Raw genomic sequence first — 27776 nt, forward strand, 5'->3', positions numbered from 1 at the left:
AGTATTACATGATACCAATGTTATTTTCATAAATGTGCTATGGTTGTCTGAGATGTTAATATTAGGGGAAGCTGGATGAAGGTCGCATAGGAACTCTGTTGTATATTTGCAACTTCTCTACAAGTCTAGAATTATTTAAAAGTAAAAATTAAAACTCTTCAAAAATGTCTTTGTACAGCATAGTACAGTAGTTGGAAACTATATACCACAGGCCAAACCCTGGCCACTGCCTAGTTCTGTGAATAAAGTTTTATTGGAACACATTCATATCCATTCATTTATATATTGTCAATGGCTGCTTTAGCACTATAATAGCAGAGCTGAGTACAATAGCAGAGCTGCAACAGAGACCTGATGGCCCACAAAGCCTAGAATAATTACCATCTTTCCCTTTACAGAAAAAGCTTGCCAATCTCTGGCACAGCAGTTAAGAGTATGAACTCTGAGTTCAAATCCTGGCAATCCATTTACTATCTGTGTAACCATAAGCAAGTTACTTAACTTCCCAGTGCTTTGGTTTCTTTACAGACGATTCTGTAAGACAGGGATAATAGTTATTGATCTCATAGAGTTGTTATAAATTTTTAAAGTGTAAAGAAATAAAATGTAATAAATGTAAAAATTAATTATTAAATGTAAAATGTGCTTATAACAAAGCCTGCACATTTTTAAATATGTGTTAACAATAAAACAAAGGTTTAAGACCAAACCCTGAGCAATAACAGTGAAACTGTTCAATTGAGTGGCTGTTTCCAATAAAACTTTGCTAATCATCACATTGGTACACAAGAACTCTAAACTCAGTCTTCATAATTTTAATAATATTTGCTTATCATCAAATAGTTGGAAAGAAAAAATACTTTCAATATTAGCTGGAAGTTATTACCTTTTATATTAGACTTTCTCAAACCAGTTACTAACTGGCTTTAGAATGATCTCTGGTACATTCGATATCCTCCCTCAAGATACTTTCAAAATACTCTCTCCACCTCCACCTCCCACCCCCTCCCCAGACACACCCAAGAGCTCTAACTCCAGCTCAACACACCCGGGTTCTTATTGGTGACTTCCCCTGCATACTCATGGCATCCAAATGTTTGCAAATTTATTTCTGCAGGCATCTCCTGACACAGGTGTACTCACAGCTGGCAAAACCAACTGTGGTAGGCTGAAAAATGCACACCCCCCAAAAAAAGATAAGTTCACTTCCTAATCTCCTGTACTTGTGGATATCACCTTCTATGGCCAAAGAGGGAATATGAACTTGTACGGCCAAAAAAATATATGATTAAGTTAAGGATACCGAGAGGAGGTGTTTAGCTCAGATTATCCAGGTGGGCCCTAAGTGCAATTACATGTATCTTTGTAAGAGAGAAGCAGAGGGAATTTTGACACAGAAAAAGGAGAATACACACACAGAGGGAAAGGGGATGGAAAGATGACACAGAGATTCTGAGTCATGTGGCCACAAGCCAAGGAACACCAAGAACCAGAACTGTGAAAGAATAAATCTGTGTTGTTTTAAGCCACTAAGTTTGAGGTAATTTGTTACAGCAGCCACAGGAAACTAATACACCACTGCCACACCAGCATTCACAGGTGTACACACACAGGGACCCTTTATAAGCAGGGACCCATCAGTTATACCACTTTCTCATAAAGAAATAAATAAAAAGTTTTAAAAAACTCCTGTAAGAGAGCATCAGTAAAGAGTTTACTAGGCCTTTGTAAGTAAATTAAACTCTTTGGTAAGTGATTCAACGTAAATCAGATTTTCTATCCCTTTCCTCATCTTGAAAACCAAAGGCTAGACCAGAATATCACTAAGTATACAGATTATGCTACTGTGGCCTTGTCGTTTTGTGCTCTTTTTGTTCCATTGATCCACTGTACATAGAGGAAGACTACCCAGTAAGGACATTGATTATCACATGCAACTCGTGAACTCAGTCTCATTGCTGTGTCATACCTCGTAATCCCTGCCCATACAATGTTAAGTAATAACTGAGTTCTCACTTTCCTTTGTGTTGACACAATGTGCAATAGCTTTTTAGCCATACAAGAACCCACGAAAGGTCTTTTTTGTTTCATTCTACCTTCTGGAAAATACTTGAATCCTTCATATAAGACAAAAATTAGATCCTGACTCTTTCAAAATAGCCAATAAAATAAATCATAATCACATGGCCTTCAAATATTATATTAATAAAAGAATTGTTGTGGAAAAATTAGAGGCATAATCTGATTAACCAGCATATTGAATATGCTTGAATAGTTGAAGGCTACATACTCACTCAATTGTGACTAGATTTTAACAGTTTGAGATATAACTTTAAAAGATGGCAAAATTAATACTTCTTTGCCCAGCCTTTGATACTTCCATAGCTAAAAGCCAAATGCTTCTACAGTGTGACAAATGATCATTCTAATTAAACTGATCAAACACTTAGCTATGCTGCTTAGTGGTGTAATGCCCTTAAGGGGATTAGACAAACAATTCTGGAAATACACAAATCCATCCTATTTGTTAATGAATTAGTGTTTCAGTAAGTGACGACATGTAACTTCTCATTTGTCCACGTCACTGACCTAAAGTGATTTGGATATATACACTGGAAATATCTTCTCCTACTCTCTTGCTTGCTTTTTGGCTCTCTGCACAATGTTTTTGATAGAAATATAGTCCAATTTGTCATTTTTTCCCCTTTATGGTGTGCACTTTTAAGCGTTGTTTAGGAAATATTTGCTTATTTTCTTTTTCTAGAAGCTTTGTTGTTTTACCTTTCTTAGATCTACCATCTATCTGGAACTGTTATTAGAGATTCAGGATTTATTAGATCAGGTAGAATTCCAGGACTTCTTTCTCCTACATCGCTTTTCACTGTCCTCATCTAGAGCTAACTACAAGCTCCCTTGTTTCTTTAAGGCCATTACAACCCTTGTCAACACCACAGAGACCTTAAGACCTCTGAAGCTTTTCTGCTTCCCATCCATCAGCCTTCACCTTTGGCTCCCTCCCTTCCCCAACTACTTAACCACGAGCTGTTGCTTCAGCCTTTCTCTTTTTAGCACTATCCATCCCCCCACTCACTCATGCAACACAAATCCCAACCCTGGCAAGAAAAAGGCAGTGTGGGCCAGTTGGCTGTAGAGCTGCAGGGAACAGCGTTTGAAATATGATTATACAATTTACAAACTGCAGGACCTTGGCAGTCAATTGACATTTCTATTTTCTTGTCTGTGAAATTGAGAAGGGCTGGGGCTGAGGGTGGAGAGAAGGTGGGGCAGGATGTGGAGATACAGGATTAACAACACTAACACCCAGGGGGCTTCCCATAAGGATAAGAAACAATGTACATGAAGACCTGGGCACAGAGTAGGCACTGAGTAAGTAAATAAAATAAATAGTAGCTAAAAAACAATCAATCAACAAGTCAATAAAATGGCTGCTGCTTCTGAACACTGCTAGAGAAACTTTCCATCTCAGGTGGGCTTTCGGTGGTAAGCCACGTTTCCCACTCACGGCCTTGGCAATGTTAACTTTTATCACAACCCCTCACGGCTTCCACTCCACTCCTCTGTCTGCCTCCTCACTTTCAACAGATCTTTGGGGGACTTTGTCTCCTGGCTAAGAAGAAGGAACAAGGACCAAATGCACCTTCCTGTCTGAGACAACCAAAAAGGGGACAAAACATACAAAGAAATAGTTTTCAAGATATTATCAGGCAACAAAAGACATTGAAATCTGAGATAAGAGAAAGTGAGGTGAGTTCTAAGAAAGACTGTACCAGGTTACTGCCTTGGGGGAGTTCCCAGCAGTGGCACAGGGAGAGGGACCCAGTCAGACCAGCTGAGTTGAGATTCCAGGAAAACCAAAGCAGCTGTAATTCAAAGGAAAGGAGAGAGGTTCACAGAGAGATTTTCAGAGATCTTCAGAGAGTTCCCCTCACGAATTTCAATGGAAAAAAAAAACAAAATGTAAAAAACCAAAAAGAATTTAGTCAAGCCCTGCTCCTGGGTGCAAGGAAATTAAGGGGCTGGAGAAAGGATCACTAGACAGGATTGACGATTAGAGTACAGTTTCTGCACTCACAGAATCAAGAACAGTCTGCAGGCAGGGCCCGGTGGCTCACGCCTGTAATCCTAGCACTCTGGGAGGCCAAGGCAGGAGGATCGCTTGAGCTCAGGAGTTCAAGACCAGCCTGAGCAGGAGTGAAACTCCGTCTCTACTAAAAATAGAAAAAATTAGCCTGGTGTGGTAGTATTCCCCTGTAGTTCCAGTTACTCAGGAGGCTGAGGCAGAAGGATTGCTTGAGCCCAGGAGTTTGAGGTTGCTGTGAGCTTGGTTGATGCCATGGCACTCTAGCCTGGGGGACAGAGTGAGACTCTGTCTCAAAAAAAAAAAAAGAAAGGAAGAACAATCTGCACCCGCCTGCCACACTGGAAAGGCTCGTGATTCAAGGGACATTAGGTAGAGTACACAGAAGAGTCTTCCCCAGTTCTGGGAAATAATTAGCCCTAAATTGGGCTAATGATTAAAAACTGACCCAAACTCTACCTGGATTCTGCTATTCCCAAAAAGATCTATATGTGCCTATTATGTGACTTGATTTTAAAGATTATGTCAAATCTGAAAAGCATTATAACTGCAGGAACAAGCACATGTAAGAATAGTCATGAGCCTTAATCATCTGACACGCTTCTCAGGATGAAAAAGAATACTATTGGTCCTTGTCAGGATTTTTTCTACATCTGTCTACACACATATTTGCAAATCAACATTAATGTGTACCTTGGACCACTAGGTCAGGACAATTCAGTAGCCAGGCACATGAAGGTCAGTACAAGTCTGGCACCGGCTTGGGTATCTCATTCAAATTCTCAGAACATCGGTTTCCTCATCCACAAAATGTGGGAGGTGGACTAGATGACTTCTAAGATCACTTTCTGTGATTTGGATAATGCTAGAAAGATTAATACACTAGTTAAGCCTTAGGTAATGACACACTAAGAAAATACGGTGACAGATACTTTGGGCATCTGCTTGTCACAAAATAGTCTCAAAGTAATCCCAAAAGAACCATTATTTTGAAGGATGGCAATTCTTACCCTCTCAAGTAGTCACTGTAAGCTGATTTTATGAAAACCAGCTGCCTACCAACTGCCAACTGCCCACCAATATTTTCCTTAGAGTACAAATCATGATTCTTAACTATCTTAAAATCAGAAAGGTGAATTTCATCTTAATTCTCAATAAAACCTTACTATACACTTATAAAACATACAATTTTAGGAATATTTCTCTGGAATTCCTAAAGCATTTCTGGATGTCCTGAAGAAAATCTATTTTAAAAAGAAAATCTCAAGGAATTATATAAAAATAGCATAAAATTATCAAGGAACACCCCCAGAAAACACTCTACCACCACCCTCAATAAGAAATTACTAATTTTCTATTGTAAGTACAGTCATCATACTTATGCCAGTAGAGAAAGGAAGAAAGTTATATCATAAATCATGAGTAGTTTTAAGTGTCCGAAGAAATAGAACCTTACTTGCATTTAACTCATAAGTTATTGATTTGCAAAGAAATGTCAAATGGCCTGTGTTCTTTTTCTTTTTTCTCTTTTTTTGTTGTTTCACAAAATTTCTACTCAAAAAATGGCCTGTTTTAAACCAAAAAGAAGCAACTAAAAAGCTCCAGCACCCCAACTTTAAAAAATGTGTTTTAACTTCTGTTTACTTTATTGCTGGCTTTGAAAAATGTAACCCTTAAACCTTATTATTTCATGTTATTTGGCTAGTTCACAAAGAATAATTAGACATTCTTCTCAAAGAATTTTTTAAAAAATATTTCTTACTTAGAGAAACAGAAATAATTATTAGTTAGCTACCCTATAATGGACATTTTGAGACTAGAAGTACAGCACTGCTTTATCCAAATATGTGTTTTCCTTGTTTAAACGGAAAAAGCTTCAAGTTTTTTCTCCAGTGTTCCCAAAGATTAGCATGTAAATACAAACTAAATAGATCTGTAATTAGCATTTCGAACAGCAAACAATGTATAGGGTAATTTTATATGAATCAATTAGCAAAAATTATATATTTAACAACACTTATTGAATGCCTACTAGGTACAAGGCTATGTGATGTGGGAGTTAAAAAGATGAATAGATAGAGCTTTCTAGTTCTATGAAAAGCCCTTTAATAGCATTAGTTTTGGGGATTTAACAAATGGGGAAAAAAAACCAAAAAACCCTTAATGGTTATCAGTCCCTGTGGAGGCTCCCCAAGACATCTGGGCGGTCACTCACAGACAGCTAAAGGTTGAAGACTCAATATACCAGAGAAAACAGGCAACCATAGGATTTAGCTCCAAACCTAGGCAATGAAGCCAGACTGCCTTCTTCTAAAAAGACCCAGAAAAACACTGGGCGGTAAATACTCAAGCATTCTTCCAGAAACAAATGAACAAATATTAAATGTGTGCAAAGAGTAATGATTGGGCTTTGAGGGGCATGGAAAAGAGGAGGGAAAAGATTGTGAATTTTTATTTGTTTAAAGCAGAATTTCCACAGTAAAATAAAAAAATAAAATGCTGCCTTTGGACACCGACACATGGAAGCTCTCGTTTGATTTAAGAAAATTGAGTTTCATGTTTATGTTTCTTTTAATCACCAATAGGGATTAATAATTTGGTCATATTTTACTATTTGCCAGATAGTATTTATACACACTGAACACAGTGCCTGAGTTAAGAATCCAAAGCACCCAATGGATGTACGATGCATTCAATTTCCTCTCAGAACATAAAAAATGTATAAACTGTCATTATCTAATAGTTACTAAACACCAACAATGTACAAACTGCCAACTGAGTTAGATGAAGTTGAATTTGAAGGAAACTTTCTATTTGAATATTTATCCATTACCTTAAAAACTAAGATCCAATTAAATTCTCCTTGATCATTTTAGTTGTTGTATCTTTAAGGATACTACTTTTATAACAACTACTCCCCAATATTGCTGGCAACATTTGGTGAGTTTTACTATGCACCGGAAGTGCACAGAATACTTGACACAATGTCTAGTGAGTTAAGTCGTAATAGTGTGTCTATGTTACAGATAAGGAAACCACTTTGGGCAAATTACTTAACCTCTTCATGCCTCAGTTTTCTCATCTTTAAAATGGAGTTAATAGGCTGGGCATGGTGGCTCACACCTGTAACACCACTTTGGAAGGCCAAGGAAGGAGGATCGCCTGAGGCCAGGAGTTCAAGACTAGCCTGGGCAACACAGCAGGGCCTCATCTCTACAAAAAATTAAAAAATTAGCCAGGAATGGTGGTGCATGACTGTAGTCCTAGCTACCTGTGAGGATAAGGCTGGAGGATTGCTTGAGCCCAGGAGATCAAGGTGCAGTGAGTTATGATGATGCTGCTGCACTCTAGCCTGGGTGACAGAGCAATACCGCATCTCAAAAATAATTTAATTAATTAATTAATTAATGCCTGAAGGGCTAGACTATTAAAGGATACATAACAAAGACCTTAAAATGTTTGTATCCTTTAATCTAGCAATTCTAGGGAATAATCAGCGCTATACAAAAAGATCTGTATACAGGCCATTTATCAGGTTATTTATAATACCAAAAAACTACCTGAATGTCCAAATAGAATTAAATAAAACATAGCATGTTCATAAAATGGAATATTCTGCATCTTTTAAAAATTAAATTTAGCTATGGAGACAGTAAAAAGATGAGTGGTTGGCATTGGTTAAGGGCGACAAAGGAACAAACAGGCAGAGCACAGAGAATTTTTAGGGCAGTGAAATTATTCTGCATGATACTACAGTGGTGGGTAAATGTCATTATATATTTGTCCAAACTGATAAAATGTGCAATAGTAAGAGTGAACTCTAATGTAAACTATGGACTTAGTGTGATAATGATGTGTCCATGCAGGTTCATGGACTACAACAAATGTACCACTCTGGTACAGGAAGGAGATCACAGGAGGCTGTGCATGTGTAGGGGCAGGGAGTGTCTGGGAACTGTATTTTCTGCTTAGTTTTGCTGAAACTTAAAATTTCTCTAAAAAAAACCCAAAGTCTATATTTTAAAAAAATTAAATTTAGGAGAATAATGAATGATACAAGAAATATTCCTGATACCCTACTTTACAAGCAACTTGTAAAGAATCAAAGGATATGCCCAAACATTAAAAGTCAGCCTCCAGAAATAGTATTATAGGTAATTTTAAAATATACTTTACTGTCTTTCTAAATTTTTCTACAATGACCTTGTATCTCTTTAAAAATCAGAAGAAATTTTTAGGACTTTCTTTTAAAATATCACCCAGTTTTCAAATCAAAGTTATTTTAAAAAGGCATATAAGTTAAATAGGAAAGGAGCAATGATTTACTGAATTGACACTTCTAACATCTCCAAAAACCTGAAAAATCTTACACATTATTCGAAATCCATGTATTCATTTCTTCCTTCCTTCCACAAGGTACCAAGAATACACAATGGACAAAGGACAGTCTCATAAATAAATGGTGCTGGGAAAACTGGATATGCACATGCAGAAGAGTGAAGCTAGACCCCTATCTCTCACTATATACAAAAATCAACTCAAAATGGATTAAAGAGTTAAATGCAAGACCAGAAGAAAACATAGAGGAAATGCTTTGGCATTGATCTGGGCAAGAGTTTTTTGGATAAGATCCCAAAAGCACAGGCAACAAACACAAAAATAGACAAATGGGATTATAGCAAACTAAAAAGCTTCTGCACAGCTAAAGAAACAATCAATGAAGTAAAAAGACAACCTACAGAATGGAAGACAATATTTGTGAAGCATGTATCTGAGAAGAGGTTAATATCTAGAATATAGAAGGAACTCAAACAACTAAGTAGCAAAAAACCAAAAAATCCCATTGAAAAATGGGCAAAGACCTGAATAGACATTTCTCAAAAGAAGACATACAAATGCACAAAAAATATATGAAAAAATGCTCAACATCACTAATCATCAAGGAAATGCCAATCAAAACCACAATGAGATATCACTTCATACCTTTTAGAATGGCTATTATCAAAAAAATAAAAAAAAATAACAAAGGCTGGCATGGATATGGAGAAAGAGGAACTCTTATGCACTGCTAGTAGAAATGTAAACTGGTATAATCATTGTGGATAACAGTATGGAGGTTCCTCAAAAAATTGAGAATAGAACTACCAGATGATCTAGCAATCCCACTCCTGAGTATATATCCAAAGGAAATGAGATCATTGAAATGCAATCATGTTGAAGAGATATATGCACTCCCATGTTTACTGCAGCACTAATCACAATAGCCAAGATATGGAATCAACCTAAGTGTCCATCAACAGATGAATGGATAAAGAAAATGTGGTTTACATGCACAATGGATTATTCAGCCATCAAAAATAGAACAAAATCCCGTCATTAGCAGCAACAGGGATGGAAATTATGTTAAGCGAAATAAGCCAGGCATAGAAAGACAAACACTGCATGATCTCACCCATATGTGGAATCTAAAGGAGTTGATCTCATAGAAGTAAAGAGCAGAACAGTGGTTACCAGAAGTGGGAAGGAGAAAGGGGAGGATAGGGAGAGGTTGGTTAACAGGTACAAAGTTACAGTTAGGTAGGAGGAATAATTTGTGGTGTTCTATTACACAGTATGTTGAATATGGTTAACAATATTGTACTATATATTTCAAAATAGCTGGAAGAGAGGCTTTTGAATATTCTCACCACAAAGAAATGATAAATGTATGAGGTGATGGATATGCTAAATATCCTAACTTGATTTTTACAAAACATATGTATGTATCAAAATATCACACTGTGCAATTATTTTATGTCAATAAAAACAAAATAAATAAAGAAACCCCAAAACCCACAAATAGTAAAATAGTAGACCTTAAAAAAACACCAGAGGATAATTATCTAAAATGCTTGAGAGAATGTTTGGCAAACAAAAATGCTAAATAAATGGTAGCTGGTCTTAAAAGTACTCTTTTAAGGAATATTTTTAAAAGAACTTTAAGAAATAGCACTATATACGAATCACATCAATACAACAAACTATATCCTACCCGACTTAAAGAAATTTCATTACATATTATTTTGTCAAGAAAAGCCAATGAGTCCCTAACCAAATCTCACTGGCCCAAGAAGGATGCAGAGGGAATATCTTCTGTGGTCTTTCTTCAATCCTTACTATCCTTGACATTTCTGAAATATTTGTGATAGTACATTCCCTTCCTAGAAATTCTTTCCTGTCTTGACTTGAGAACATGATTTTTAATCTTTTGCCTATTAATCTAACTGATCTTTCTCTCCCTCAGATTTCTCTTCCTAGTCTTCCAGTCCCCTACAAATGTCATCAGTTCCTAAATTTCCATCCCTGGCCCTCTTAGCATAAAACCTCCTTGGATGCTTCCCAGCCTCTAGAGGTACACACAGCACTAAATTACATTCTTGGAGCGTCACTTACCTCATTACACTTCGTATTATACGAAATTGTCTCATCTTCTCTATTGGATGGGCAGGATTCTGAGAGCAGGATCGACAGCTTAATCATCTTTCTCCCTTAAGATCTAACATCTCTTGAACATAGTCATTGTTATAAGCAACTAAGTGGGTAAGCATATAAAATACTTTAAGAGGTTGTTAACATTAAAACTGATCCTTGAAAATACTATTGACAATTTCCTCATCACTCGCAAATTAGCTTTTGATTTGTAACAAGGCATAAGAGATATTATGACTGCATCATCGTTTTACATAATAAGTTTTCCAATTAATGAATATTAATATATCTAACTTTCATTTAACATGCTAAAAATAATAACTGCTAGCACTTATATAGCATTTACTATGTGCCCTGTTCTAAGAAATGATAAGTATTACTATCCTCCCAACAATCCTATGTGTTAGGTACCATTTTTAGATTTTCTATTTTACAAATGAGGTTACTAAGGCAGAGAAGGGTTAAATGACTTATTTATTCAAGGTCACACAGCTAGACAAAGCCAGGATTTGAGCCCAGCCAGCTCTGGCCCCCATCTGTACTTGAAATACAAAGCCCTACCTAAGTAGCCATTCACTATAAAAATCTAATTCTACATAAATATTTTGAACTCATATTTAGAACTTTTTACAGAATCTCATTATTCATAAGTTCATTTTTTCTGTAATATAAACAAATATATCTGTACTATCTATATTAATGTTCTGGCTAAAATACACATATACAATGTGGTAATACATTTTATAATGTCGATTTCACTTGAAATATTACAATATTTTAAGTTACTTTATCCTACTTATGAATGCTAAAAGTTTTTACCAGTTTAAGATAAAATCTTCTTGACTAACAATCTAGGAAATTTATACTTTCACATATATTTAAAAATTTTTTTAAACTATGAATTTTCATTAATATGTAACATAAATGACACTACTGCTATTTAGCACTAGGTGTCACAGAGAACAACCACAATAATGTTATAATCCTATTGAAAATCACACTTTGATATATGATCTTAAGTTTTTAAAGCCTAGCTTTAATTTTTTACCACTAAAAGATAATCTCTACTATTACAAGTTCTGCTTAATTTTCACACATTGTTACTTAAAGATTTTAGGTTAATAAACCTAAGTATAGTGATGGAGAATTCCACTATGAAAATGCAAAGTGCACTTTTAATGAACAGAATTCTTAAAAAGTGATTAGCTGCTACTGGTAGGACTTATTTCTCAACAGTTAATTTTTAAAGAAAACTGTTTCTGTCTTTGTAAAAATATCCAAGACAGTGCAAGAGTAAAATCCTATTGACTTCAACCATTAAAGTCACTTTCCCAAACAACATTTTTTGTCCTTTTTAAGAGCATGAAACATATCTTAGACTCCAACAGGCTCATCCCCCAGCCTGGCACCTGCTGTTCCCTCTGCTGGGAAGGGAACTGCACCCAGATTTTCCTGTCATTCAGGCTCAGCTCAAATGTCTCCACCTAACAAAGCCTTGCCTGGCCAGTCCACCCAAAGTCCACTGTAGGGACTGAATTGTGTCCCCCAAAAAAGATATATTGAAGTCCTAACTCTCAATACCTCAGAATGTTGCCTTATTTGAAAGTAGAGTTGTTGTACAGGTAATTAGTTAAAATGAGGTCACGTTGGAGTAGGGTGGGCCCTTAATCCACTAGGACTGATGTCCTTACCTGAGAGAGACACACGGACACAGAGACTCAGGGAAGATGGCCATGTGAAGGAGGCAGAGATTGGAGTTAAGCTACCACAAGCCAAGGAATGCCTAGGGCTCTGGAAGAGGCAAGGAAGGATCTGCCTTGATTTTGGACTTTTAGCCTCAAGAACTGTGATAGAACAAATTTTGATTGTTTTAAATCACTCAATTTGCGATACTTAGTTATCACCCTAGCAAACTTCAACATCCACCACTGCAACGACTGCTCCCTGCCCTACCAGCCACTTTTAATTGTCCTCATAGTTCTTAATAGTATCTAAACGAACATTGTACTTTGATTGACTGTCTCCCTTCATTAGAATGTAGGCTGCATGAGAGCAGGGACCTTGATTTCAGAGAGAGTCTGACACATAATAGGTGCTCAAGAAATACCTTGTCAAATATCCTGTCAAATAAATGATCCTGAGAAATATGACAGGATTAAAGAAGGTCAGGATGATAATGCATTTACAATATCCTGAGCAAGTATAAACCCTCCTATAATCTAATAACCAAGTCCAACTCGGGATTTATCCAGCACCAAATGAGGCTTCATACCATCTTACTTACCTGGAAAATGAACTCCTCAGCTAAAGAAAAATAGCTTTAGATAAATGGAAGGCGAGAAGCATTCTTTACTCAGTACTTCCAATATGTGTGAAATAAAATTATTTTGGGGGCCAATGTTTCCTATGTCAGGAGAGAAGACTCATTGTATAGAAGGGCAGTATGAACAGGTGTCAGAAGCTTGATGGCTAATGGAGGGGGAAAAAAGATTTTTAAGAAAAAAAACATCAGGTAAGAGTCAAAGGAGAAGAATTCTGGGGTTATTTGGTAAAGGAGCAGTTAGGCTGCCCATCTCCCCTGCCCCAAAGTCATCTGTGGTATAGGCATGAACAATAATGGACATTCTTAGTTTTGAGCCATTAACATCTTTTTTAGGGGGCTCTTTACTGTTGAAGTCTCTATGAGCAATTTTTAAAGTGAAATATATAAAACACTTTTAGAAGATTTTCATTTTTTAAAAAAAGATTTAAAATTTGGGGGTGGGGAGGGTTCTTGTATAATGGGGGTAAGTAAGTGTCACTTGGGGGTAACAGTTCTTTCCTTAGTGATGCCAGAAAAATGAGGAACTGCAGAGCAGGACATGCACTCGGAGGGAAGTAACCACCTGTCTAACAGAGTGGGCGCCTAAGGAGCTTTGAAGACATAAAGAAATAGTAAAGGAGACTGTCCTAAAAAGAGAACTCTCCCTCTGCTTGGGAAGGCAAAATATACAATGAGGCCACCTAAGGAAGACCACAGTAGCACAGGAGACAGGAAGCCAAGAGCTATAGGAGGGAGCAGTGACTCCCATGGGGTTTCATGAATAAGGAAATGAGAAGGCACTAGAAGCAAAGGGAGACAGAGACCTGGGTGTGCAGCTGTTAATAGCCAAAGGCTGAGAGGGGACAAAAAGCCGCCATGTAGAGAGAGAAAGCACCCTTCAAAGCAGCCAGACCTTGGTGAGTGATGCTTATTTTACCCCAAAATGGCCAGAAATTGGGATTTTCTAAATAGACTTTCCATAAATAACAAACTAATTTTCAAAGAACAATACTGTTGACTGTTTAAGAAAAACTACTGAATGTAATAGAATTCTAATTCGTATTTGATTTCCAAGTCACTTCGGAATCTTAAAGCTCTACTGGGGCTGGGCGGGTGAGGGGGACAGCATTAAATCAGTTATCACTGGACAAGTAAGTGTACAGAAAAAAAATGTAGTTATTTTCGTTCTCTGGTTATGTGGATTCTAGATAAATGGGAATTTAGTGTAATGATTAATAATTATACTTTCTATTTCCATAGGACTTAATATTTCTCTAAGTGTTTTCACACACTAACGTGCAATGCGATCACTCAAAGGACCATTGTTTTACGCTCATTTATTAGATGAGGAAACAGGCTTTGAGAGGTTTGTGACATGGGACTGGCTGCTCAATAAATGGGAAAGTTGGAAATAGAACTTGAGGATCCATGATACCTACTCCAGGGCTCTTCCTGTCAAATATATACCGATTCTCTGAGAAGGGTGTATCTTGATAAAAAGAGACACAAGATATCTGGCTATTTTCAGAGGGAAGTATTGAAAAAAGAAGTTCAATGTGTGGCAAGGAGAAAGAAGCAGTTTAGTACAATACTGTGCTCACATGAATTTAATATTAATATATGCTACTGAATCTCTTAAAGAAATGTAGTTAAATGTTCATTCATGTAAGATTAAACCAGCTCCCAAAATTCCATTAGGAATTAGATACACTAGTCAAGGATCAAATGCATCCTGAAATTTCAGCAGCCCTGGAAAGTTATAGAAAGGTCTTCCAGCTACTTCCACATGTCCTCCACAAAGGCAAGGTTCCAAAGGTCATTCCAGTGCTTCTGCTTCTGTGATATGAGCTTCTCTGACTTCTCCCCATTCATCTCTTATCCGCCTTTGGTCTTTAGATCATCCCGCTTTGACACCTAAACCTTCCCATGGCATGCTGCTGCAAAGCTGCACCCATTCCTCCCAGTTTTCAAGTAAACTTGTTTGAAAAAGAATATAACCACAAAAAATCAGAACTTCCATAGAGAAACTTATGCATATTATATACTCGATTCATTTATTAGGATGCATATTTAATCCCAACTTCATGCCTAGAGGTTAAAAGAACAAAATTGATATAACACTTCCCCTCTGTATATTTTGTTAGTATCATTTCTGGTTTAAAATTACCAATTCCAAATGAGGGGCTATGTCTATTAACTTTGAATAAATATGTATTAATGATGATAATTAAACTATTTTAATTTCTTTTTAGGAAACATTTTGTAGCATGATAGCTCTAATGGTCACCAAGCTTTTCCTTTGCTTCAGTATAACTCATAATGATTCATATTATTGCTTATTAAATTCCTATCACCATACAATTACTCTTCCCAAAGCTATGATTCACTAACTATTCAGCTGCTACCTCTGCTTTCTCTTCTCACTACTCCATACCTTACTGTTCAGTATCTTACTGTGGGCTCTAGACAGACAAAGGAAGGATAAAATAATTGCTCTTAAAAAGGCATGTCCAGTCTGGGCAGCATAGTGGGACTCCATTCCTACGAAAAATACAAAAATTAATGGGGCATGGTGGTGTGCACCTGTAGCCCCAGCTACTCAGAAGGCTGAGGCAGGAGGATCACTTGAGTTCTAAGGTCATAGCATTTGATACCCTTAGATTTTATGTGGTGTCCAGGAATCTGCATTTTTCAAAAGTGCCTGACTTGGGAGGCTGAGGCAGGAGGATCGCTTGAGTCCAAGAGTCTGAGGTTGTAGTGAGCTATGATGACACCACTGCACTCTACCCAGAGCAACAGAGAGAGACTCTGTTTCAAATAAGTAAATAAATAGATAGATAAATTCAAAGGTAGTAAAGGGTGTACAGTAAGAAAATAAGTGTCTCTCCCATCCCTGCCTCAACCCCTTAGTTTTCTTCCCCAGACGCAATCATTGTTAATAGTTTCTTGTGTAACCTTACAGAAACAGTCTTTGCAATTACAAGCATAAACACACTTCGCATTCATATTTAAAACAAACGCCATATCCTGCTCTGCACTTTATTTGTTCCCTTATTATATTAATATCTTAGAGATCATTCCATATCAGTAAATATAGAGTGGTCTCATCCTTTTTAACAGCTACCTAGGTTTGTTTCTGCTCCTAATTTAACCAATCCCATATTAATAGGTATTTAGTTCTTTTTAAATTTTTTGTAATGAGACAATGCTGCAAAGTGAATGTGCAAATTCATTTTGCAAAGTACATCTTAGAAAAATTTCTTAGAGAGTTCCTGAGGTGAAAAGGCAGGTAAAATTTTAATCTTGGTGTCCACAGATGCCATACCATTCTGTACCCCTACCAGCAACATACGAGCCTGTTGGTTTCCCCAAAGCCTTGCCACTATGAAGCATTAACAAACATCACAGTTTTTGCCAATCTAATAGGTTAAAGAGTTCAAAATTGCATTTGTGTTATCATGAGGTAAGTATAGTTTAAAGTTTATAAGTGCCATTCGTAATTCTTTTTCTGTGAATTATTTGTTCACTTCCTTCACTCCTTTTCTATTAGATTATCAGTCATTTTTCTTATCAATATATAGGAGCTCTTTGGATATTAAGGTTGTTGTAAATAGTTTCTTCCCAGTGTGGTGATGTTACACATGCTATCTTCTCTTTTTTTTTTTTTTTTTTTTTTTTTTTTATTTTATTTTTTTTGAGACAGAGTCTCACTTTGTTGCCCGGGCTAGAGTGAGTGCCGTGGCATCAGCCTAGCTCACAGCAACCTCAGACTCCTGGGCTTAAGTGATCCTACTGCCTCAGCCTCCCGAGTAGCTGGGACTACAGGCATGAGCCACCATGCCCGGCTAATTTTTTTGTATATATATTTTTAGTTGGCCAGATAATTTCTTTCTATTTTTAGTAGAGACGGGGTCTCACTCTTGCTCAGGCTGGTCTCGAACTCCTGACCTCGAGCGATCCACCCGCCTCAGCCTCCCAGAGCTAGGATTACAGGCGTGAGCCACCGCGCCCGGCCCCATGCTATCTTCTCTTAAATGGAGTTTAATTCATCAATCTTTTATCTTCTGCCTCTGTATTCTTCAAGATGGTTAAAGGCTTTCTTCTTTTAAGTGTAGAGAAAGACATCTTCCCTAACATCTGATCTCCACAAGCCTTCAGATTCACACTTTTATTTCCTCTGTTGGCACTTTTTGAAATGATATTGAAAGACAGGCTGGGAGTTAGTATCCATCCATTTCCTTTGCTGACCTTCCTATTCCACTATCCCAAGTTCTTAACGGCTTTTGCTCTGACACTCTCCCTTGCTTTCTTCACGGAGTTTCATGTGAACCCCACATTTGTTTGGCCTACCTTCAAGAGTATATTCTCTTTGTAGTTCTAGCTTCAATTTGAAGTTTATTGAGATCAAAAAGAATTTTATTAATGTCTTTTCTTAATCAACATGCCATTCAAACTGTGCTACTTTTTCTATTCTAGGGAAATTATACAACAAAAACTGTTCAGATTTTTTGCCTGACGGGGTGAGAATATGCAAAAGCTTGTCTAGCTGCTACAGATAAACAGAAAGCAAAAATGTTATCATGATTTAAAATTAAATCATACTTCAACTTTATGTGCAGAAATGACATGTAACAAAATTTTTTTTAATTTTAGTGTTCTTTTAGATACTTTATTCTGCAAACTTTAGTAGCTGATCACAGTTTGTTACATGTGGCAACACTGGATTATGTATAAAAAACATCAAGAGAATGTCTTCAAAGTTATGAAAAAACTTAGGCACTGGTTAAGGACATGTGAAATAAAGCTATTACTAGAAATTGAGGCCAGGTTTATTTTAGGCTTGACCTTTGAAAAAAATACTAAAAATACACTGTTGTTGTTCTTCCTTCTACTTCCACTCTTTTCAAAAGGTGGCCAGATCTGTCTCAAGAGCTACAGGGAGAACTGCCTGGATAAGATGCAAGATACTAAAGTAAAAGTTAATGTTCTGTTTCTCACCCAATTCCCTTTATGCTTTGATTTTCTCTTATATTAGCATATGGAAAGAGAATGATAAAGGAAAAACGATAGAGAAAAATCTAGCACAAGATAATTTAATTTTTCTCTATCCTTTCCTGTTCATTGAGTTAAAAGAAAAGCTGCAGGTGTCAAAATACCAAACAAAAAAACATTTTAAATATATATATTTAAAATATGTGTGCATATACATAAATATGTGTATATATAGATATATGTGTGTGTTATATATATATGCACAAAAAATTGCACTTTCTATTCTAGCCACTCAAAAAGGAGAATTATAGAAAGGAGGCTTAAAATCCCACTATAGAATTTCATATTGGCCTATTTTCTTATTTATCTACCCATAATTTAGGGAAGAGATTTATTTCCTGTGACCTCAACAGAAAAAATTATTTGGCACATTCTCTCCTAACCATATCTGCACAAAGAGCTAGCGCTTCACTGGGCAGGTCTCTGGGCCTCAGTTTTCTCACCTAGAAAATGGGAGAGGTTGGAATGGAGAATTTTTAGACCCTTTCAGCCTTAACATCTTATGAATCAAATGTAAAGGTCATTCAAGCAACAGCCCATCAAACAAATATGTGTATTTCCAATGTCTAGGTATTTTCTTCATATATATATATATATATATATATATATATATATATATATATATATAAAAGTGACATATAGGTTTTCTTGAACAGAAAAAGGTAATCCATCATCTTTAAAGGAGAAGATAATTAGGGGCATATTCATCATGGATTCTTTGTATTCAATCTCACATACTGGTGAAACATATTCAAATGACCATCTACCAGTATTTTATTTCCTGATACTTCTTTTTACTTACTTAAACTTATTTACTTATTTGAATTTATTTTAAGTGTAAGAGTTAAATTGTATACTTAATGCTCTCTCTAATCCAGTCATCTCTTAAGTAGTCCTGGATATTAAGCTTCTTGGGTTTGGCCTCCTTCCTAGCTCTGCCTTTTGTCAGTTTCTATAGATTTTCTGGGACATTGGCCCTGTCAGATGGAATTCCCTCATGCAGGAAAAAAAAAAAAAAAAAGTTTCTACTTTTCAGTAATCTGCCAAATAACTCTCAGAAGGAATCATTGGACTTTCTGTTCCCTCTAATTTACCACTTCATTAACACAATCCTTATAATTTGCAGATATTTAATATTTTATTATCATTTATTTTAATATAAAAACTACACTAATACACCAAGTAAGTGAACACAAACTCACAAGAGAATGGCTTGACCTAACCCACCAGGAATTTCATCATGGGACCATCATGACCCAGTATACTCAATTCCCTTTAATACTTAAGTTGGATCTTTTAGTAACAATGCATCTTAGACTGTTTCTACTTTTCCCTTTAAAAATCAATTCAACACTAAGTCATATTCCATTCCTAACAAAGCTGAAGTCACCCATCTAACTATTGCTTCCCTAACCTCTGTCTTGCTCCTATTTGTTAACATTTAAGTGTCTCCATGACAAGAGGACTTACCTCGAGTCTAAAGCCTTCTCTGCTTTAAAAAAAAAGACAAAAAAAAAAAAAGACAATAAAATAGAACTGCATTTAAAGTAACTGTTCTTTGCAAGGATTGTATTTTTTTTTTCTATAGCACTCTAAACTCAAGGAGGTCTAAACATAAATCTGGAAAAAGTTTAGGGAACAAATGAAAAAATAGCTACTTCATGCAAATTCTAAAACCAAAGCCAGATCTACCCCACACACATGCATACATATTCAATAGTGACTTGGTTTTGGTAGATCCTATTTTAGGTAGACCCTTGAGGGCAGGTAGGTTTATCACCCAACACTTAATATGGTGCCCGGCACGTGCTAGGTGTTCAATAGATGGTGGCTGTATGAAAAAGAAAGGCACTTGATGTGCCCATGTTACCTGCACATTAGACCCACAGACAATGGTCTCCTCTCTGTGAAAGACATCAGACTGGGTTCAGGAATCAAATGAACAGATGCAAAGTTCATGAAAAGTTACAACTACCAATTTGAGTAACTCAGATGTACATCATATCAATTATCCCTAAAATTAATTTTAGTTTATTGTCTTAACCAAAGCTGCTATGCCCTTTCTGGATTTCAAATCATTAAACATTTTACATCTATTTAGGGAATGTAAGAAATGTGTAGTTGAAACAAAAAATGTAGATAATCAGCCCTAAATAATAGATGCCATAGGCTCTTCTACTACCAGCAAGATGTTCTCCAAATCACTATGCCAGGGAAAGGGAATTGAAGACTATATTCTGTTGGAGAAAACCATACAGCCACCAATTACTATATCAGCTGATGCAAAATCAGTAAGAAAATCAAGTTAGAGATAATGAAAAGATGTCAGGAAATATAAGCAAAGTTAGAAGAAAATTTTAAAATATAAGCAAATACTGAAAACCTATCACAATATTTACAAAATAAATAACCAGCTAACATAATATTCAATCAAAATGACACTATATATTCTAGAATAGCTTTAGAAATAAAAAGCCTTCTTTCCTTGTCCTCACAGAAGAGCACAAGCAACACTATGATAATGAGCAGAACTTATCTTTTTCAAGGGGGTGCATGTGAGAGAATATAAATGCACGTGCCATTATACCTTGACACACCCATGGGGAACAGGATGAAAGTAAACATTATCCCAAAAGGTTCTAGTCCCTCAATCATATCTTGTTCCCTGCACCCATGTGAGGTGGCTGTCACTACTTTCATTTTAGATGTGTGATAAATGAGGATCAGAGGTTCCCCCTCCAAATCACACACAACCAGTAAGCTGTCAAGTGGGATTTGATTCCCACGTCTGTGATTTAATCTCAGCACACTCTCAGCTCCATAAGCTCTACCTCACTGTCAGTGCTGAAACATCTTCTTATCGTCTTAACTCAGACATTAATTGCCTCGTTCACATTAGTAAATAACAAACAATACAAACGAATTGCATGTAATCTTCCCTCTCGCATACTTTTCCACACTCAGGTGGATACATCATTAGAGGGTTGCACTCACACTTCAATGTGAGTGTCCTAACTGCTCACCAACTCCAAGCTCACGTTTTTAATAGTGAGCTTGGATTTCTATTACTGTGTACCTGATGTGTCTAAACTACACTAAGCTTCCACAGCAGCTTCCCTACTTTTCATTATAGTCAAGCATCTTCGACTCTTTCCTCCTCTTCCTATCTAGGGTCATAAACCTTGGATTCTTCTCCAATGCATTTTTATTTTATTTTTTTCATTTTTTAAAATTTTTTTGAGACAGGGTCTGTCTGTGTCACCTGGGATAGAGTGCAGGGGCATCATCATAGCTCACTGTGACCTCAAACTCCTGGGCCCAAGTGATCCACCTGTCTCAGCCTCCCAAGTAGCTGGGACTACAGGCACCACCATCAAGCCTGGCTAATTTTTCTATTTTTAGTAGAGAAGGGTCTTGCTCTTGCTCGGGCTGGTCTCAAACTCCTGGCCTCAAGCAATCCTCCCATCTTGGTCTCCCAAATTGCTAGGATTATAGGCATGAGCCACCGCACCTGGTCCCAGTGCATTTTTAAATCCATTCTTTCCTTTTAGTTTTCTCCAGACTTGAGAAGTTTCATCTCAATCAGCTGCCTCCTAACTAGGGGCACTGACTTAGATCTCTTCCTCTGCCCCCAACCCATCAGTTCCCTAGACTTATTTTATAAACACTTCGAGTGGTTCACTGCTGGAAAATTTCCCATCGCTCCCTCCACTTTTGTTCATATCAATCAAAGATAGCCTTCCTCTTCTCACCCTGGCCACTTCCTGCTCATCCTTCCTGCAAATCCCTTCCATGAACTCTTGGCAACTCATGCCTATACACAGGGACTGTTTCCTCATCCTTCAGCTAATATGTTGTGGGTCTTTTGGAATAGAAGCCTGTTGTCTTGTGACAACTCTATTGCCAATATTTTCTTTTTCCTTAGAACTTTAAAATTAACATCACTGGTCTATGCATGGTCCTCTTTCTTTTTTATAATACAGTAGTACCCCCTTATCCACAGTTTGAGTTACCGTCGGTCAACTATGGTCTGAAAACAGGTGAATACAATATAATATTTTGAAAGAGAGAGAGACTACATTTACATAACTTTTATTAGAGTATATTATTATAATTGTTCTATTTTATTATCAGTTATAGTTGTCAGTCTCTTACTGTGCCTAATTTAGAAATTAAACTTTAGTATAGCAATGTATTTATAGGCAAAAAGTATATATAAGGTTTAGTACTATCCACAGTTTCAAGAAGCCACTGTGGGACATGGAACATATCCCCTCCCCCTTATCTGAGGGGGAACAATTGTATGATGATCATCTGTGAACTTCCAACCAAACCCAGTACTAGGACATTACCAATAACTTACTTTCACCTATGTGCTCCTCCCCATACCACCCCAATAGATAACTGCCATCTGAAGTTTTATGTTCACCATTCTCTTGCTTCTTAAAAAAATCTGTGTATTTCAACACATGTATGCAAAAATACATGTATGCAATACATGTATGCAAAAAAATGTATTTAAATGTGTTTGCTTATTTCCCTGGCTTATATAAATTAGTGCAACCATTTTGGAATGTAGGGAATATAGTTTGATAATACCTAGTAAGTTGAATATTCACATACCCTATGAATTAGCAGTTTTATTCCTTGGTATTTACCCAAGAGAAACATTTGCACATGTGCCCCAGGAAACATGAATGATCAAAGCAACACTGTTTGCAATATTTTTTAAATTAAAAAACAAAAACAAAAAAAAATGGTCACTGGCAGAATAAAGAAACATATTGTGTTATAGGACACATAATGGAATACTGTACTGTAGTAAAAGTTAACGAACTACAACTACATAAATATGAATGAACTTCAGAAATATAATGTTGAGTGAAAGAAAAAAAAGTCCCAGAAGTGAATGCATGGTATAAAACCCTTTTTTTTCCCCAAAAGAATAATAAATAATAAATGAAAAGTTGTTTGAAAACTTTTTAAAAGTATAATTATTACTTAACCTTTTCAGGAAAAAAAAAAATCTCTTTTTTGAGAACTTATACCTTATCTTTCCAAACTAAATCTTCTCCCTAGTCCAATAGTTTCCATGAGTAAAGTCACATGAAACTTTTATCTACTTATGCATTTTACCTAATTCTATATCTTCAGTTGTACTACAGACCTCCAACCACAAATATTTCATCTTGGAAGGAATTTACCCTTCTTCTTGAAGTAAAATTAACATAAAATTAAAGCAATCTAGGAATTAGAAAACTTACATATTATGCAAGCCCATAAAGTCCAACAGAACTAAATCATACTAAAGCCAAGAGGCATTTGATAAATCATCATAATTTGAAACTGAGGTATCCTCAAAGATAATCCTTCCACTGAATGTATAATTGAGTTATCAACATCAAACAGAAATATTAAATACAAGCAAAACAGGATATTTAGGCTTTCTGAAAGTTTTTAATTTCAAAATGTTTTTACCTTGAGAAAAAATTATTTTTAGGGGAAAATATATGAAATACAGCTGCAAAAGAATATTAAGAATAATATTCTGCCAATCAGTGCCTTTCTTGTAGCCCAATGAGAGCTATGCATATCCTCTGTAGGTGATTATAGCTGAGTTACACTGCAGCTTCCCTTCGACCTTGGGAACCCTGCTCACTCTCAGAGTTACTGCGAGGTCTTCTGTTTCATTTATTATTAGTCTTTGTATCTGCAATGCTGTAACATTCGATAGGAATATCAACATTGTGAGTTTGCAGTACCCAAAACCATAGAAATGCTTCCAAAAAACAAAGTGGGGGGATGGAAGAAGGGAGAAGAAAGAAAATAACAAGAGGAAAACAAAGTTAATGGCATTAAGGTGGGAAATTTCTTAATTTTACCTGTGAAGACTGCACTTATTAATCAGTTCTGTGATACAGATAACTACCATTAACATGCAATTTTTAAATGTAAGAAAAGATATCCAAGAAAAATTGTTACTCTGAAAATAATCATAACTGAATATAATATAAAATTTGCTAAACTTAGCCCAGCAATTTAAATATGGAAATTCTTATAGAGGAAAAGCCTTATAGGACTTTGTGTCCGGAAGAGAGAAATAACCTGGCGACCCAGTGGGTTCACTTAGTTTCGTGTCATTTGCTTCATGTCCATTATGTAATGCTTTCACCCAGCTTTAGGACTCTATGTTTAAGCCACCGTTCAGGTATATCACAAAACTGCCACAAAATCCGAATCTGGCCATAACTTTCAAAAAACAGCTTAAAAGGTATCTCGCAGATGTGTCTATATACAGTAGAGGCTGTAAAGAAAAATCTGCTGGTGTCACTTCTTCCCGGCTTCCTCCCCGGGTCTTCCATCCTCTCCTCCCCCAGCATCCCCGGCGACACGATCTGCGGGCAGCTCCCGGTTCGCTGCAGGGGAAGCACGTCTTGACTGCAATGCAAACCCTGTCCCGGTCTGAACCAGAGAAGGCAGACTCGGCCCCGGCCGGGGGTGTGGACGAAGGCTGCAGGGAGGGCTGCAGGGGCGCCAGGAGGGGGTGGGCAGGGGTGCCCCGCGAGGGCAGTCCGCAGTGCACGCGCACAATAAAACCCAATGCACAACTTCCCCAGCCGCTGCTCTCGGCTCCCCGGATTCCCTGAAAGGTGCGGCGTAGGCGTTAGCCAGAGCGGGCGCGGGCGCAGTCAGCCGCGCCGGTTCGCTTTTCCGCTGACAATTACATCAGTCCTTCTCCCTGCCCCAGCTTCCATCCCCAGCCAGCCTGCGGGGAGCAGGGGCGCCGGGGAATGCGGGCGCGAGTGCCAGGCGGCCGGAATTCCCGGGCAGCGAGGGGGAGGGAGGGCGGCGAGCGAGATCCGTGACACAGACGCCCCCTCCCACCCGGCCACGGGAATGGACTGACACCGCCGCCCCACTTCCCGGCCGCCCGGGCAATCTGGCCGAGGGAGCCTCCGGGGGGCCGGCGATGCCTCCGGGGCCCGAAGCTGCGGCTGCCCACCCGCGCGTCCCTCCGGGTCCTCGGCCCGCCGGACGCGCACAATGCCCCCGGGCCGCGGTGCGGGCACCACTGTGTCCGCGCCAGGCATCCCCTCTGCAGCCAGGACACCTACCTAGAGGGCGGGCATCGGCGCCGGAGACTCTGCGGCGGCTGCGGCGGGAGGCGGGAGGCGGGAGCCGGCCCGAGCGGGCTGACAGGCGCGCGGCTGGCGGAGGAGCTGAGGCGCGGGCGCCGCCTGCACCGAGCCGCGATCTCCAGCACCGACAGCGGCGGTGGCGGCGGCGCTGCGCCTCCAGTGGGCCGCCGCGCCGCAGCCCCTCCTCTCCCACGGGCGGGGCGCGCTGGCGGGGCGGCGCTCCGGGCTCCCCGCCCCCGGCTCCGGCTGGTCCGCCGGGCTGGAGCGGAGCGGCGAGCGGCCCGCGTTCCCGCTGCGCACCCGCCTTGCCGGACGCCCCTCCCTGCGCCGCCCGACGAGCGAGGAGCCGGCGCGCTGCGCCCCAGGCACGCGCGGTCCCTCCGCGTGGGCTCGCCTCCGTGGGAACCCCTGGTGGCCGGAGATCACCCTCCGCGGAAACCCTGACAGGGCATCGGCGGGCCTGAGCGCCCTCGAGGCGCCCCGCCCGCGCCATCCCGCGGAGGTGGACGAGCCGGGCTCCAGAGGGGTGGCCCCCGATGGCTCCTGCGCTCCGCCGAGAGCGCAGCGGCTAGGAGCCCCTGGGAGCCGGAATTAGAAGGGAACTGGCGGCCTCTCCTCAGCACTGCCAAGCCCCTGTCCCTGGGCGCCCTTTTGGAGCCATCATTCAATAAATATCCACGACTGTGTGTGCCTGCCCTCGGTTCCTGTCACTCGGGAGTAGAAACTTCTCAGGCCCAGAGAAATTCTTGGGTTCTGTGAAAAGAAGGGCCAGTTGCTCTGAGCCCCTGTCAAAACCGCGCAAAGTCAGTCCCACCTCGCGTCAACCCTTCCCCACTGTTTTAAGCCCTTCCATGCTTAACATCATTCCCGGCCTGTGTCCCAGAGCAGATTAATTTAAAGGCAGATTTGCTGGGAGGGAGGGCGTAATTTAAATATTTGTACAGACGTTTCTTCTGTAAACAGGTGACTGAAGAAATATCAGTATGTCAAGACATTTCTGTCATCATCCTCTTCAGGCGGAAAAATATCTAGAGAACATTGACTGGGCCTAACAGGAACTATTACAGAACCGTGCCAGGTGCTTTGTGGGCTCCCTAGGGGCAGGTCTGGATTGGATGAGTGGGGGGAGGAGTGCCTCCAAAAATTAAAGATATTGCTACCCACTGAGGCAACTGGGATGGCATTTCACTGTTCCCTGCTCTGAGAAAATCCTGATTTGTTATGAAACACAGTCAGCAATATGCACTCATTTCCACATGCAGTTTCTCTTGAATCTCCAATCTCACCTTTTGGATTAGCTCCTTTCATCTGGACTAGCAATGTCCTCATATCGTCGTGTCGTACAACAATAGATGCTGGACCCTGTGACTTACCGGGTTTCATCATGACTCCTTCCCTGGGAAGACAGGCTCCTCAAGGGAACAGTTGCGACACTGACCTTCACTTGATCACAGCCCCCTTTTTACTCCTCCCTCCAAGTTCCATTGACAGAAACTCTACTGAAACGACTTTCTCACTTAAAAGAAAAAAAAAAGCCAAACCCCATATATTAAAAATATACAAAAGTGTGAAAGGAAATGAGAAAGAGTATATACAGTATACAGAGACTTTAACCTGAGGAAGTAATTCTCAAAATTTTTCACTGAACTCCTATAGCAGAGAGACATAAACTGTGGGGGAAGAGGAGGGAACTACCACAATCTAAATCTCATGTTTTATCTTAAGAATACTTGCACACTTTTCACTCTATTCCATGGTATCCGTGTGTGTCATTACTTTTAAAAATGGTTTTAGTTTGGGCGTGGTGGCTCACGCCTGTAATCTTAGCACTCTGAGAGGCCGAGGAGGGATTGATTGAGCTCAGCAGTTTGAGACCAGCCTGAGCAAGAGCGAGACCCTGTTTCTACTAAAAATAGAAAAATTAGCCAGGTGTTGTGGTGCACAACTGTAGTTCCAGCTACTCGGGAGGCTGAGGCAGTAGGATTGCTTGAGCCCAGGAGTTTGAAGTTGCTGTGAGCTAGGCTGATGCCATGGCACTCTAGCCCGGACAACAGAGCAAGACTCTGTCTCTAAAATAAAATAAAATAAAATAAAAATTTTAAACACCAGGGAGGGGAAAAGTCTCCTACCTGTCTCATTGATTAATGATCAAGTAAGATGTAATGGAACTACACCGATCCATCTGTGCAAACGGGTGGATTAAAGAGAGCTGAATGTGCAGAGCTACAGATCAAGGCAGTTTCTTTACTCTGAGCATCACAATATTTTGAACACTCAGACTGGCACAGATATGTAAATATGAATAACAGGCTTTTCACTGTATTTTGAGCTATGGCAGGGTTATTGCTCAGAAAAGTGCCAGAGAGCAATGTTTTCATTAAGTGTATTTTCTCGCTGAAAGTTTAAGTCACAAGTCATATGTTGACTAAAAGGATCTCTGCTCTCCTGATCCATCCCTTTTGTCTCAGAGAAATACTTGTTCATGGGGGTTTTTTGGTGAAGAAAAATAATGATGTTCTTAAAATACTATTAATGCTATAATTCTACCACATACAAATGAACTTAGCCTCACGTGAATCATAGTCCCCACCATCAGTTCCTTCAACTCATAGTTCATTTTCTTCATTGCAATGGGTACTATTTTAGCTGGGGTTTCTTAGGAAGGCTGGAGTGCTAATGCTTCATTGAAAGATGCAAACCCAGGGCATCAACAGTG

General features: G+C 38.9%; 1 protein-coding gene across 5 annotated transcripts in view; it reads right to left on the reverse strand.

Annotated features, from left to right (window-relative positions):
* The window catches only part of OSBPL6 (oxysterol binding protein like 6), a 202398-nt gene extending 177182 nt beyond the window's left edge, over positions 1-25216 (reverse strand). For 4 of the 5 annotated variants that reach the window (XM_045559339.1, XM_045559343.1, XM_045559341.1 and 1 more), the window contains exon 1: positions 25037-25102. The gene's annotated coding sequence lies outside the window, so the exon portion shown is untranslated. Of the gene's footprint in view, positions 1-25036 lie in introns of all 5 variants that reach the window. The other variant, XM_045559338.1, reaches the window with a different exon arrangement.
* Positions 25217-27776: the final 2560 nt, after the last annotated feature.

This window comes from Lemur catta, chromosome 8, assembly GCF_020740605.2.
Source record: "Lemur catta isolate mLemCat1 chromosome 8, mLemCat1.pri, whole genome shotgun sequence".
NCBI lineage: Eukaryota > Metazoa > Chordata > Mammalia > Primates > Lemuridae > Lemur > Lemur catta.